The sequence below is a fragment of the Desmodus rotundus genome, chromosome 11 (genome assembly GCF_022682495.2).
Source record: "Desmodus rotundus isolate HL8 chromosome 11, HLdesRot8A.1, whole genome shotgun sequence".
Lineage (NCBI taxonomy): Eukaryota > Metazoa > Chordata > Mammalia > Chiroptera > Phyllostomidae > Desmodus > Desmodus rotundus.
Window position 1 is genome coordinate 85,907,390 of NC_071397.1, and position 13,770 is coordinate 85,921,159.

The 13,770-nt window shown below is 35.5% G+C and overlaps 1 protein-coding gene across 1 annotated transcript in view; it reads right to left on the reverse strand.

Annotated features, from left to right (window-relative positions):
* NMBR (neuromedin B receptor) overlaps window positions 1-13,430 on the reverse strand; it is a 31,868-nt gene extending 18,438 nt beyond the window's left edge. The window contains exons 1-4 of the mRNA XM_024552205.3: window positions 13,363-13,430; window positions 3,618-3,706; window positions 2,049-2,161; window positions 892-1,089 (exon numbers count right to left, since the gene is read on the reverse strand). The gene's annotated coding sequence lies outside the window, so the exon portion shown is untranslated. The remainder of the gene's footprint in view (window positions 1-891; window positions 1,090-2,048; window positions 2,162-3,617; window positions 3,707-13,362) is intronic.
* Between the last annotated feature and the right edge of the window lie 340 nt (window positions 13,431-13,770).

The following is a 13,770-nucleotide window of genomic DNA, read 5'->3' on the forward strand; positions in this document are numbered from 1 at the left end:
TATGTTTTTGAACTCAATCTCCTGATTGGATACTTTTCTCAATAGTCTCCTTCGGTTCCATTACTTAATGTTACTAAGTGAATGTTGGCCAAATAGAATATTCACACACATAAAACTGAATATAGGTGAACATTACATCCATATTTATCATATATAAATTTTAGAGTGTCTTTAGGTACTTTATCTTCAATATTATTTAAATTTTTATATTAACATCCAATCTCATTATGCAAAGTATATTACTAAAGCAGTCTTCTAAATGATGAAATCTCTCAAACTTTCAAACTACAACTATCTCATCTTAATCTATTTTATATAAAAACATTGCAGTCTAAATTGCTGAATAGATATCTATGTTGCCTTCTGATGTTGTCTATATGATGCTAATTGCTTACTTGAAAAATATTGAGTCTAAAAACTGGGTTAACAAATATACAACTGCTTGGCACTGTAGAAATAAGCATCTGAATTACTGATTTTTTCAGTTTCAGGTGGATTCACATGTATTTACTCAAAGCCTTGGATTAATGGGAGTGAGGATTATAATGAATATTTTAATAGCATCAGTTTAATACTTTATTAAAATATGTTATAAAGTTATTATAATTATGTACATATTACTTAGATGTATCACAAAATTATGTGTAAGTATGTGGGTGTCTCAATTGCATAAAATCAATACACATCAGAAATAAACATCTACTAAAGAAATAAACTTTATTGTAATTGATGTAAGACTTACCACATTATGTCCATGTAAGACTACACCTAGCACATACAATTATAAATAGTACATAACACTTGATAGTAATAAACTACTATGGTGCTGGTTTATGTATTTACCATTCTATAGTTTTTATCATTATTTTAAGGTGTACTTTTTGTACTTACTTTTTTTATTTCAATAAAACACTATGTTATGTGATGCTGGACTGGCAGCAACCTCAAACATCTCTTGCTTACATCTTTAAATTGTATCATTTTCTCTTGTGCTTGATTCAGTCATGTGTTGTTTGGTTTATTATGGGCCCTAAGCATAAAAAATCCATTGCTAATGTTTTCAGTAAGAGGCCACATCAAGTGATTGTTCTGCAAATGAAATTAAAAGTGATTAAGGACTGGAGAGTTGGAAAATTAGTGATGGTTATTGCTCCCCAGTCAGGCACATCCCATTCCACCATAGCTATGATCTTGAAAACAAGAGAAAGTGATGGAAGCTGTTAGAGATCTGCTTTATTGATGGCAACAAGACTGACAAAGTTCAGAAAGGTTCTAGATCAAATTTGGAAGGTCCTAACAACTTAGATTGAAGACCAGACACAGAAGCGCATCCCTTCCAGCACCAGGACAATCACAACCAAAGCAAAAAGTTTGTTTTTGTATTGTTGAAAGAAAAACCTGGACCTGACTACAATGCTGAACTTACTGTTAGCTCCGGGTGGTTTAAGCAACTCAAGAATCATTTATTACATAATGTGAATGTGAGGGGTAAGTCTGCAAGTGCTGATGTAAAGGCCACTGAAGAATTTTTGGAAAGTAGATAAGCTGATGGTGGAGGAAAATTACTTGCCAGAGCAAATATTCACTGTGGATGAAAACCTCCCTCTTCCAGAAAGGGATGCTGTGCCCTCTCGGTTTGTAAGTGCACTCTGTGATGTTCACACAACGAAATCACCTGAGGATGCGTTTCCCCAAACACATCCCCTCTGTTAAGCATTACATGGCTGCACAATACCAAGGGCATAATCCATGAAAGGAAGAATGGATAAGCTTTACTTAATGAGCTAATCAAAATTAAATACTTCTGCTTTGCAAAGACATTGCCTATAGAGTGAGAAGGCAAGTAGGAGACTTGAGGGGTGGTGATGTAGAGAATGTATTAAAACTCCACAGTATGAAAACAAACAGTTAAAAATAGGCAAACCATCTGAATAGACACCTTGCCAAAGAACATGTAAAGATGGTAAATAAGCATATGCAAAGCTGCCCAACACCATAAGTCATTAGGGAATTTCAAATTAAAACAACAGTGAGATACCACTACTTACCTATTACAGTGACCCAAATCCAAAACAGTAATGGCGACAAGCGGTGTTCAGGATGTGATACGACAGCGACTCTCGTTTACTGCTGGTGTGAATGTCGAAGGTACATACAGCCACTTTGGAAGACAGTTTGGCAGTTTCTTACATAACTAAATATACTCTTACCACACAATCCAGTAATTGTGCTCCTCAGCAGGTACTCAAATGAGTTGAAAACTTACTTCACAGATAATCCTGTGCCACACATGAGTATTTAAAGGAGTTTAATTCATAATTGCCTAAGTGTGGAAGTAACCAAGATGTCCTCTAGTGGATTAATGTATAAAATGCGCTATATGCAGATAATGGGATATTAATCAGCTCTAAAATATCAGTTAATGAACCACGAGGAGACATGGAGGAAATGTTACATAGTTAGAATCATATAACATATGAATCATATAGTGTATGATTCTAACTATATAACATTGGGGGAAAGGCACAACTATGGGAAGAGGGAAGGCGATACTCACTGCCAGTGGTTATGGTAGGGAGGATGGAGAGAAGAAGAGGTGTGCACAGAGGACCTTTAGGGCAGTGAAATGCTCTGTAGGGTATAATAATGCTGGATCCATGTCATCATACATGTGTCAAAGTCCACAGAATGTACAGTACCAAGGGTGAACCCTGATGCAAATTATGGACTGTGGGTGATGATGCTATGGCACTGCAGGTCCATTAATTATAACAAAAGTGCCACTATGTGCAGGATATCGACAGTGGGGGAGGCTGTGCTTGGGTGAGGAAAGAGGATATATAGCAAATCTCTGTACCGTTCACTCATTTTTTGTGAACCTAAAACTGCTTTTAAAATTGATCTAAAAGTCTGATTTTTAAGAAGATAACTATGACAAAAATTATATTTATCTAATAATGTGCTGCATTTTATCTAGATAATTATGTTTATGAAAACTACTGATAGGATTATCTGCTTTATATTTTAGTGTCAAAAGAAGTCTTACTTGAGTTTGTTTTTGTTCATTTTTAATAAACTAAACCCATGACTTCAAAAATTCCACCAAGGTGTATATCATAATCAAATCACAGTCACAAAGAAAAATATTAATATCAGTCAGTAATATAAATAAAATAATAAACAAACATGTGTAGAGACACAAATAAAACAATAACAAGAGATATTTTACTGGAAACAATGCAAGCCCAAAGATAGTAAAACAGTATGTTTAAAACACTAAGAGGAAAGAAAATGTCACTTAAAATTTTATACTCGAGGAAGTATCTTTAAAAAACACAGGTCAAAAGAGACATGGAAATAAAGAACAAACTGACAGTGACCAGAGGGAGAGGGGAAGAGGGTTAATGGGGGACAAAAGGGGAAGAGTCCAGTCAAACAATATGTATAAAAGACCCATGGACAAAATCAATGAAATGGGAGGAAGAATTGAGTGTGGGAGGTGGGGAGTGGGTAGGGCAGGGGAGAGTAATGGGGGGGAGATGGGGATAACTGTAATTGCACAACAATAAAAATAATAATAAAAAACATAGGTTAAAAACATAGTTTTTCACACTTACAAAAGCTCAGATTTTTATGACCAGCAGACCCGTACTAAAAAGCTAAAAGAAGTTCTTCAGACTTCTAAGTAAAATGATTTTATCTTTATCTGCAAATACAAAAAAACATGTAAATGGTAAACATATAAATGAATTTCTTATTATTTAAATCTCTTTAAAAGATAATTAAGCAAAAGAAATATATATATACATATATATAGCGAATTATAACATCCATAGAAGTGAAACATATGATAATAATAGAACAAAGAAAGAAAGGATAATGCAAGTATACTCTTGTAAGGTTCTTACCTATATGGGAAGTGGTATAATATTATTTGAACATTGACTGGGACAAACTGACTGGGATAATTGGGCTATGTAGGTTGGTAGCAATACTATCAACCCACTTTAACTAATTAGCATTTAGAAAGTACTTTGCTGAACAACATCATTGTGTAATTCTTTTCTATTGCATACAGAACATGCACAATGATAAAACATTCTGGGCCATAAAAAAAAAATCTCAATAAGTAAAAAAAATCTAAATCTAAAACTACGTTAAATGACAGCAAAGAAATTAAATTAGAACTCAATAATGAAAGGTTACTTGGAAATTCCTAAAATCTCTATAAAATAAGTAAAACATTTCCAAAAGATTTATGCAAAGAGTAAATCAAAAAGCAATTAGAATGTAATTTCCAGTTAATGAAAAACCCCACAGTCTACATCAGTTTGCACAAGACAAATAAAGGAGGGATGAGTGGAGGGTTTCTGGCACTAACTGCCTACAACAGAACAGAATCCATGACTTTAGCTCATATCTTAAAAATCCAGAACAAGAATAGCAAATTAAACCCAAAGTAAGCAAAAGAAAAGACATAAAGGAAAAGCAAATTTAATGAAATAGAAAACAAAAGAACAGTAGAAAAATCAATTAAATCAGAAGCTGATTATTTGAGATCAATAAAATTGATATGCTTCTAGCCAGACTTGTCAGACTAGAGAAGACACAAATGAGAAATGCCAGTAATGAGAGATAGGAAATCAATATATTCCATAGATATTTTAAAAATATATACAATATAATAAATAATTTTATGACAATAAATTCAACAACTGGGAAGAAGTGGACAAATTCCTTTGGAAAGAAGCAAATTACCAAAGCCAACAGAAAAATAAATTAGTAACCTACATAGTCTTATATGAAATAGACTACTAAATTTGAAAACTTTCCCACAAAGAACATTCTAGGTCCATAAGACATCCCTGATGAATTCTACTGAATACTTATGAAAGAAATAATGTCAATTTTAAACAAAGATCGTAAAAGTAAGTAAATAAAGAAGTAAGATAAATGCTATAAGAAAATAAGTCAGGAAAAAATTATGATGGAGTGACTTGATTTTAAACAGAATCCTTTATAAAATGGAAGAGAAGGGAGTATTTCCCAACTCGTTCTATGAGGCCGGCATTACTCCGATACTAAAATCAGACACAGATATTACAGGGGGAAAAAAACCATCGACCAGAATTTCTCATGCACATGGATATGAAAATTCTTAACAAAATTTTAGCATATCAAATCCAAAATTATGTCTTTAAGAAAGGATAATATATCATAACCAAGTAGAGTTTATCCCTGGATTGCACCATTGGCTTATCATGTCAAAAGCCAGTGTGATTCACTCTGTTAGATTAAAAAAGAAAAACCATATTAACATCTCAACCAATGCAGAAAAGGCATTTGAGATGATCCAACACCTATCTACAATAAAAGTCCTCAGCAAACAAGAAATAGAAGGGGTCTTTGTCAATATGATTTTAAAACACTACCAAAAACCCCTGAAGTGAGCACTGTACTTACAGGTGAAAATCTGAATGCCATTCTCCTGGGATGAAAAGCAAGGCAGATATACGCTCTTACGTCTACTTAATGTTGTTACAGAAGTTTTAGCTGAAGCATTAAGACAAGAAAATCAACAAAAAGACATACAGATTTGTCACCCCACATGACTGGAAATGTATAGGAGCTGGGGCACCAGAAAGAGTGGTAGTTCAGTCCCCAAGCTGAATCTACTCGTCAAACTGGACTTATTTGGGGAGGAAATGTTTTGGAAAATAAATGATAAAAAGGAATGAAAGCATGGGAATTAATAGTTGAAAAAGGAAGCTAACAAATTAATTATTCAAAGTGAAAAAAATAAATATAACTTTGCTACCTTGCAAGATAGGTTTATGAAAATAACAATTTTGTCTCTCACCTTTGCATTATGTTCCTAGAAGGGCAAAGACTTTGTTGGCAGAAGCCTCTGCATCACTGCAACAAAATGCAACAGCCTGGGGGCAGTGGGCCTGTGAAGCATGATTTACTAGAGTGACTTATTTCATACTTATTTGTAAAACCACAGAAAATATGACACTGGCTAAATGGAAAGACACTATTGGGGTTATGTGTTGACGCTCACTAACAGAATTCGCCATTAATGCCAGAGACTTTCAGAGGTTAGAAACTTCTAGCAAGAATAAGATGCCCCACGGTTATCCTGTTCCAGAGAGCAGGCAAGTGGTAGCAAGCATTTTAGACTGGTTAAGAAATTTGAATAAATTTCTTCTAAGTGGAAGAAGTGTTAAGGAAACATGACTGAAGACAATCATGGGAGGCAATTGTACTCGGAATCAAGCAAGACTTTCAGACATACCATTACAAATAGAAGCAGAAGTAGCCCACAGTGCAGACAGCTTTCGAAATGGCAGCATAAAGAGTTCCAGAGAAATGTCCCTAACTGGTTAAAATTATAAATAAACAAAGGCAAATATTAAATGTCTCTAGAAATTGCCCAAGTATTATGTAGCAAATGAAGAAATACTCTTCAATAATATCTACTAAATCTCAGTAAAAACTTCAAGCCTGGCATTTAGGACTCAATTTGAGATTTCTATCCCCCACACTGCCACTGAGCATGACAGATGCCACTTTCTGTGTGAGTGCAGCCAGCTCCCGGTCCAGTACTATGATACCCCTCCAAAAGGAGCAGGCTACTCCCAACTTTCATCCTTCTCAGTTCGGTTTCATGCTCTGTTCCCGAGAAGACCAGCTGAGTGGTCTGGACCTATCTTACCACACTCAGCCCTTGTTGCTAGGGCAGAAGTTCTACTCCAGGTGCAGCAGGCCATGACACCAGTGCCCCAAACCCCCTCACCCCAGCTGGCTTCTAGTGGGGAGAGCTGTGATGGAGGAGTCAACCAAGGAGGCCAGAGGTTAGCACCCTTGCCCGGTGCCCAGCTAATAAATCAGCGGTGTCACTCAGAGAAAAAAGTCACAGTCCCTGACTCCACAGAGAACTCCAAAGCTCTTCCTAAGGGAAATGACTTCATTGGAAATAGAGTATGGGTAAATTCAAGTTGAAGGGCACTCCTCGAAACAATGGAGATTACAGTGACGTGAAATTAAGAGGAGGCTGGTAGCTCTGTGAGAGCAGGAAAATAAAAGGTAACCCAGTATGAGTTTATAAGTGGAGAAAGATAGCTAACAAGAATCCTTTTGAGGTTGGAGCAAACATAAAAGACAGGCCATAAAGAGTACTCTCGCACCAAAGTTTTTTGATCCGCTCATTTACTGACGGGCACTTAGGTTGCCCCCAGCACTTGGCTATTGTAAGTTGTGCTACTATGAGCATTGGGGTGCATAGGTTTTTTTGAATCGGTGTTTCAGGATTCTTAGGGTATAATTCCAGTGGTGGATTTGCCAGGTCAAAAGGCAGTTCTATTTTTAGTTTTCTGGGGAAATTCCACACTATTTTCCACAGTGGCTGCACCAGTCTGCATTCCCACCAACAGTGCACTAGGGTTCCTTTTCTCTACAACCATTCTAACACTTGTTGCTTGTTGATCGCCATTTACACAATGGAATACTATGCAGCAGAAAGAAAGAAGGAGCTCCTACCCTTTGTGACAGCATGGATGGAACTGGAGAGCATTATGCTAAGTGAAATAAACCAGGCAGTGAAAGACAAATACCATGTGATCTCACCTATAAGTGGATTCTAATCAACAAAACAAACAAGCAAAATATAACTAGAGACATTGAAATAAAGAACAAACTGACAGTAACCAGAGGGACTGGGGGAGAGGGATAATGGGAGATAATAAGGGAAAGGCCATCAAGGAACATGTATAAAGGGCACATGGACAAAGCCAAAGTTCCAGGGTGGGAGGCAGGGATGGGTGGGGCAGGGTAGCCATGGAGGGGTGAAAATGGAGACAACCATATTTGAACAACAAAAAATGAAAAGAAAAAAAAAACAATACTCTTACAGAGGCTTGGATTTAGTTTAACTATGGAGGAATTTATGCCCTCCAGAAATTATGAAAAACAATACAGAGATCAGCCAACAACTAGTGGTGTTTAATAGCTCAATGTTGTACCCATAGAGGCAGTAAGCTTAATAAAAGGGTCAGGAAAAGGGAAAGTCAAAGAAAGTACTGCTAAGACTATTTCATCCCAGGGTGACCGTGCATATACCCAACGCCGTGTCTGCTGAGGAGTGACATCAGAGGTTGCACAATGCAGGGAAGAATGCAGGGAAAAACAGGCAAGAATGAAATAGCCCAACCTAGTCACTAAACAAATAAACAAGCAAACAATAACAAGTGAGGGGAAGGGTCAGTATACAAAGTTGCTGCAATATATTACCTCAAATGTCCAATTTTCAACAAAATTAAGAGAAATGTAAAAAACCAGGAAAATGTGACTCAAAGAAGGAAAAATCAGACTATAAAATCTACCTTTGAGAGGACCCAGAGGTCAGATGTGGTAGACAAAGACTTCAAAGCAAGTATATAAATTATGTTTAAAGAACTAAAGAACACTGTAGTTAAATAAGTGAAGGAAGATATGATGATAATGTCTCATTCAAATGAAGAATATCAATAAAGAAATAAAATGTTTTTAAAAGAATGAGATGGAAAATCTGGAGGTGAAAAGTACTATAAATAGAATGATATTCACTAGAGGGTTCAAAAATAGATTTCAACTGACAGAAGAGTCACTTAAACTGAAGATAAACTAGTAGAGATTACGCAATCTGATGTATAAAGAACGGAAAAAAGGAACCGAGTCAGAATTGTAGGACATCAGTAAACATCCCAGAATATACACAATAGGAGTGCCAGAATTAGAAGACAGAATGTGGAGCATAAAAATATTTACAAACTACCTCTGTTCAATTCCCAGTCAGAGCACATGCCTGAGTTGTGGGCCAGGTCCCTAGCTGGGGGTGTGTGAGAGGCAACCAATTGATGTTTCTCTCACATATTGATGTTTCTCTCCCTCTCTTTCTCCCTCCCTTCTCCTCTCTCTAAAAATAAATTAATAAAATCTTTTAAAAATATATTAAAAAATAATTGCTAAAAACTTCCCAAATTTGATGGAAAGCATTAATTATAAATGCATACATCAAATAGATCAACACAGTTCAAATAAACACAAAGAGACCTACACCCAGACATATCAAAGTAAAAATATTCAGAAAAAGATAAAATCTTAAGAGCATCAAAGGAAAGAACTGTCAGCCAAGAATATTACATCCAGTAAAACTTACTTTTAAAAATAAAGACAAAAAACATCCCCAGAAAAGCAAAAACTGAGAGAACTTTTGTTAACAGACCCACCTTACACGAAATAATAAAGCATGTTCTTTAGGCACAGAGCCAGTGGCTTTGACAGTAGTTCAAATCCACATGGAAAAAAAGTGTGCATATATATATTTTAAAAAGACAATATATGTATATTTTCCCTATTCTTCTCCTTAGTTATTTTAAAAAGAAATTGTATAAACAATATTCATATAATTGTGATGATAAATATACAAAATTGGTGGGTGGGAGCAGCGCTATTACAGGAGTAAGGAAAATACACAGGATGAATCCATGAGTATAAATGAAGAGAACCCACAAGAACAAACAATGTCAAATAGAAAATTTAATATAATAAACTATAAGTGTTTGTTCTCTTTTATCTTCCCAGTTTCTTATACAAAGTAAAAATTATAACAAAAAGTCACTATGTTTGTAACATATATAAAAGTAACATGTCTAATAATATTGCCACAAAGAAGAAAAAGAGAATGATGCTATATAAGGGTAATGATTTTATATCTCGCTCATATGAAGTCAGTAAAAATCTGAAGTAGATTCTGATAAATTAATGTACACATGGCAAGGCCTAGAGCAATCACTAAGAAAATACCACAACACATATAGTAAAAAAAAGTATTTAAAAAGTAAAATGTTAAACTGGAAAATATATACTTAACACAAAAGAAGGTAATAAAAGAAGATCAAAAGAACAAAAAAGGATCTGAGACATAGAAAAAAGTCTAACAAAACCTGACTATATCAATAATAATATAAAATATGGATTAAACTAACCAATTAAAAAATAGAAGTTTTAAAACAAAAAGATTATTAGAGATAATGAAACACATTGTATAATGATAAAGGGTCAATCCATTAAGACTATTTAACAAACTGAACTATCAAGCAAAAGACAAACTCACAGATAGAGAGCAAGATGACAGCTATGGAGGGGGAGATTAAGGGGTTGAGGGATCACGTCAAAAAGAAAAAGGACTCATGGACATGGACAACAGTATGGGGATTGTTGGGAAGGAGAGGAGTATAAAGGAGCTAAATGGTAATGGAAAACAACACAACAAAAAATTTAAAAAATACAATTTTTGACACATTTGCATTTAATAACCAAGTACCAAAATACATGAAGCAAATTTGGACAAAACTTAATGGAGAAGTTGACAATTCAACAATAATAATTAGAGACCTTAATACCTCACTTTCAATAATGTCTAGATCACTACACAAAAGAGCAACAAGGAAACCACAACTCGATAAAACAATTAGACCTAACAGATATCTATAGAGCAATTCACTCAACAACTGCAAAATACATATTCTTCTCAAGTACACAGGAAACATTCTCTAGGAGAGCCCATAGGCTAGAACATAAAATAACCTTTAATACATTTTAATTTTATTGAAATCACATACAAAGTATATTTCTGACCACAATGGAATAAAATTCACAAGCAATAAAAAAGAAATTTGGGGACTTTACAAATATGTGGAAATTAAACATACTCCTTAATAATTAATGTGTCAAAGAAGAAATTACAAGAGAAATTAGACAGTATTTTGAGATGAAAATAAGACACAGCACAAAAAAAAATCTTATAGGTGTGCTTAGAGAGAAATGTATAGCTCTAAACATTTAATTTAAAAAGAAAAATAATCTAAATTCCATAATCTAGCTTATTACCTAAAGCAATAAAAAGAGAAGAAAAACCAAAAATTATGCAATCAAGCAGATGGAAGGGAATAATAAAGATTAGAGCAGCAATTGTAAAGAATAGAAAACAAACAGCAAAAAATAATAAAAATCAAAACTTTGTTTTTTAAAGAAATCAGTAAATTGATAAAACATTAGCTACACTGACCAAGAGAAAAAGAAGGAAGACTCAAATTATTAAAATCAGGTACGAAAGAGGAGCATCACTTCTGTGCTTTCCACAATAATCTCAAGGCAATCCACAGAATGGAATTTATAAACCATATATCTTAAAAGAGACTTCTATCTTAAACTGTGGGAGGGCTCCGCCCACAGGGCCCCCCAGGCCACCACAGATGAGAATAAGTCTACCAAGACATGATCTGCTTGGGGAGGAAAGGTAGCCGGATCTCTCAAAGGAGAAGGGCCAAGAGCCTTTTCCTCAATGGGCTTTTATTGGGTTCAATTTGCACAGGAATACAGGTAAAGCTCATCAATCATTGTCAGGCACTAAGGATCAAACAATAGATAACAAACAAAGAACTCTAAGGGCTTATTCTGAGTCAGGGTCAGTTAGCTAAAGGGCTATAAGACTTTGGGAAACAAACTCATTTCAGGCTTGGACCCTTATCATTTAAACAAACAAAGCAGGTCTCACAGGATATTATTATGCATCCTTTCCTAGGCCTGATCGCCCTGGGGAATCCACCCTTTCCAGCACAAGACTGCACCGCCCTCTGTCATTGTTTCAGGCTTAAATCAGGCAGGGGAAGTAAGGCAGCCAAGAGATTAGGAGACTTCTTGCAGACAGAATGAGGACTCCGGCTATGTCAAAGCTGAGGGGCGAGGGTCCATCGCCCCCTTTTTCTATAGCCCCACGAGTCCTTCCCTGTGGGCCTCTTCATGACCATGCCTGTCTTAGGTCATCCCTCCCTTGAGGAATCTTACCCATCATTGGCTACCTGGTGAGGCTCAGGGCCAAGCAGTGTAAAGTAAAGTGGGCAGGGTCGGTGCCCCGCCAGGGAGATAAGCTTTGTCTCCTTAGTGGCTTAAGGTCCCAAGGTCTCTGACTCAACCTTAGCCATGGGGGGTTACAGCTTCTGAAACCAGGCAGGTTGGTTCCCAACACTAAACTATATAAAAAAACTCTACAACTCAATAATAAAAAGATAAATGACTCAATTTAAAAATGCACAAAGAGTCTGAATAGACCCAAAGAAGATATATAAATCCAAAGAGATCTCCAAAGAAAGGATACATGGCCAATCAGCACATGAAACGATGCTCAACATTTCCATCAGGAAAATGCAAATCGAGACCACTTCACACCCACTAATATAGCTATAATAAAAAAAAAAAACAGACAAAATAAGTGTTAGAAAGGAGGTGGAGGTTTTCAAACCCTTGTACTTTGCTGGTAAAAATTTTTTTTTAATGTTCAGCCACCGTAGAAAACAATCTGGCTGTTTCTTAAAAGATTACATTAAAAAGTACCACATTCCCCAGCTAGTCTACTCCCGAGAGAATTGAAAATTTGTATTACACGAACTATGGTAGCCTTATTTAGAAATATCAAAAAGTAGAAACAACTTTAATGTTCATTAACTAATGAATGGATAAATAAAATATGATATATCTACAATGGAATATAATTTGAAATTAAAAACAAATCAAGTACATGTCACAATATGGAGGAAACTTGAAAATATTATGCTAAGAACACAACCACAAAGACCGGTTGGAATGTAATGCATGAAATTTATACAAAACATCTAGAATGAGCAAATCTATAGAGACAGAAAGTACTTTAGTGGTGGCCTAGGACTGGGGAGTTGGGGGAAAATGAAAAGGAATGGGAATCTCTGGTTGGTGTGGCTCAGTGGATTGAGTGCCGGCTTACAAACAAAAAGGTCACTGGTTCGATCCCCATCCCCATCAGCGCATAAGCCTAAATTGCAGACCAGTTGGGAGCCTGCGACAGGCAAGCAATTCATATTTCAACGCTTCTTTCCTTCTCTTTCCCTCTCTTCCCCTCTCTCGGAAAATAAATAAATAAATAAGTAAATAAATAGCACACCTAATAAAGGAAAACACAGTAACTAACAATGAAATCCTTTAAAAAAAAAAGAAATGGGGAAAATGCTAATGAACATGGGTGTTGTTTTGTGGGAAATAAAATATTTTTAAATTAATTGCAGTGATGGTTATGCAATTGTGAATATACTACAAACCATTTAAGTGTATACTTTACATGGGTTAATGGTATGGTGTGTGAATTATGTATCAATACAGGTGTTAAGAGAAAGAAGAAGAGAAGGAGAAGAGGAGCATCATTAGCTCATATTTATTGCATAGTCCATTAATAGAGAATTTATGAACCCCTTAAATTAGGGAAGTTTCTAAACAGGGAATGCAACTCACCTCACTCTCTTTGTCAGCTTGGTTCCATGAATAAATGCAAATAAATCAGACCCAATTATTGACCATGTGGGGACAGAAACTACAGTAAATTTTTCTCAGACAATCCCACTGAGAACTTGGTTGGCTGTCTTAGAAGATGCCTCCCATTGGGAAACCATTTCAACTCAATCCTATAAAATGATAAAAGATCTGTGGTTCTGCCCACAAATTCTTGTACCACGAACTCACTGATGAGTGGCTTTTGGCCCATCCACTGTACACAACAAAATCTGGTACCAGGGAAGAGGTCACTTCTGTTGGAAAGAGGCAATAAATACAACAGTCATAATTTCTTATATTTGATAAAAACCAAAAAAAATTAATAATTTTCTTAACAAGAAAAAGTTGCTTTGATTATATAATAATTCA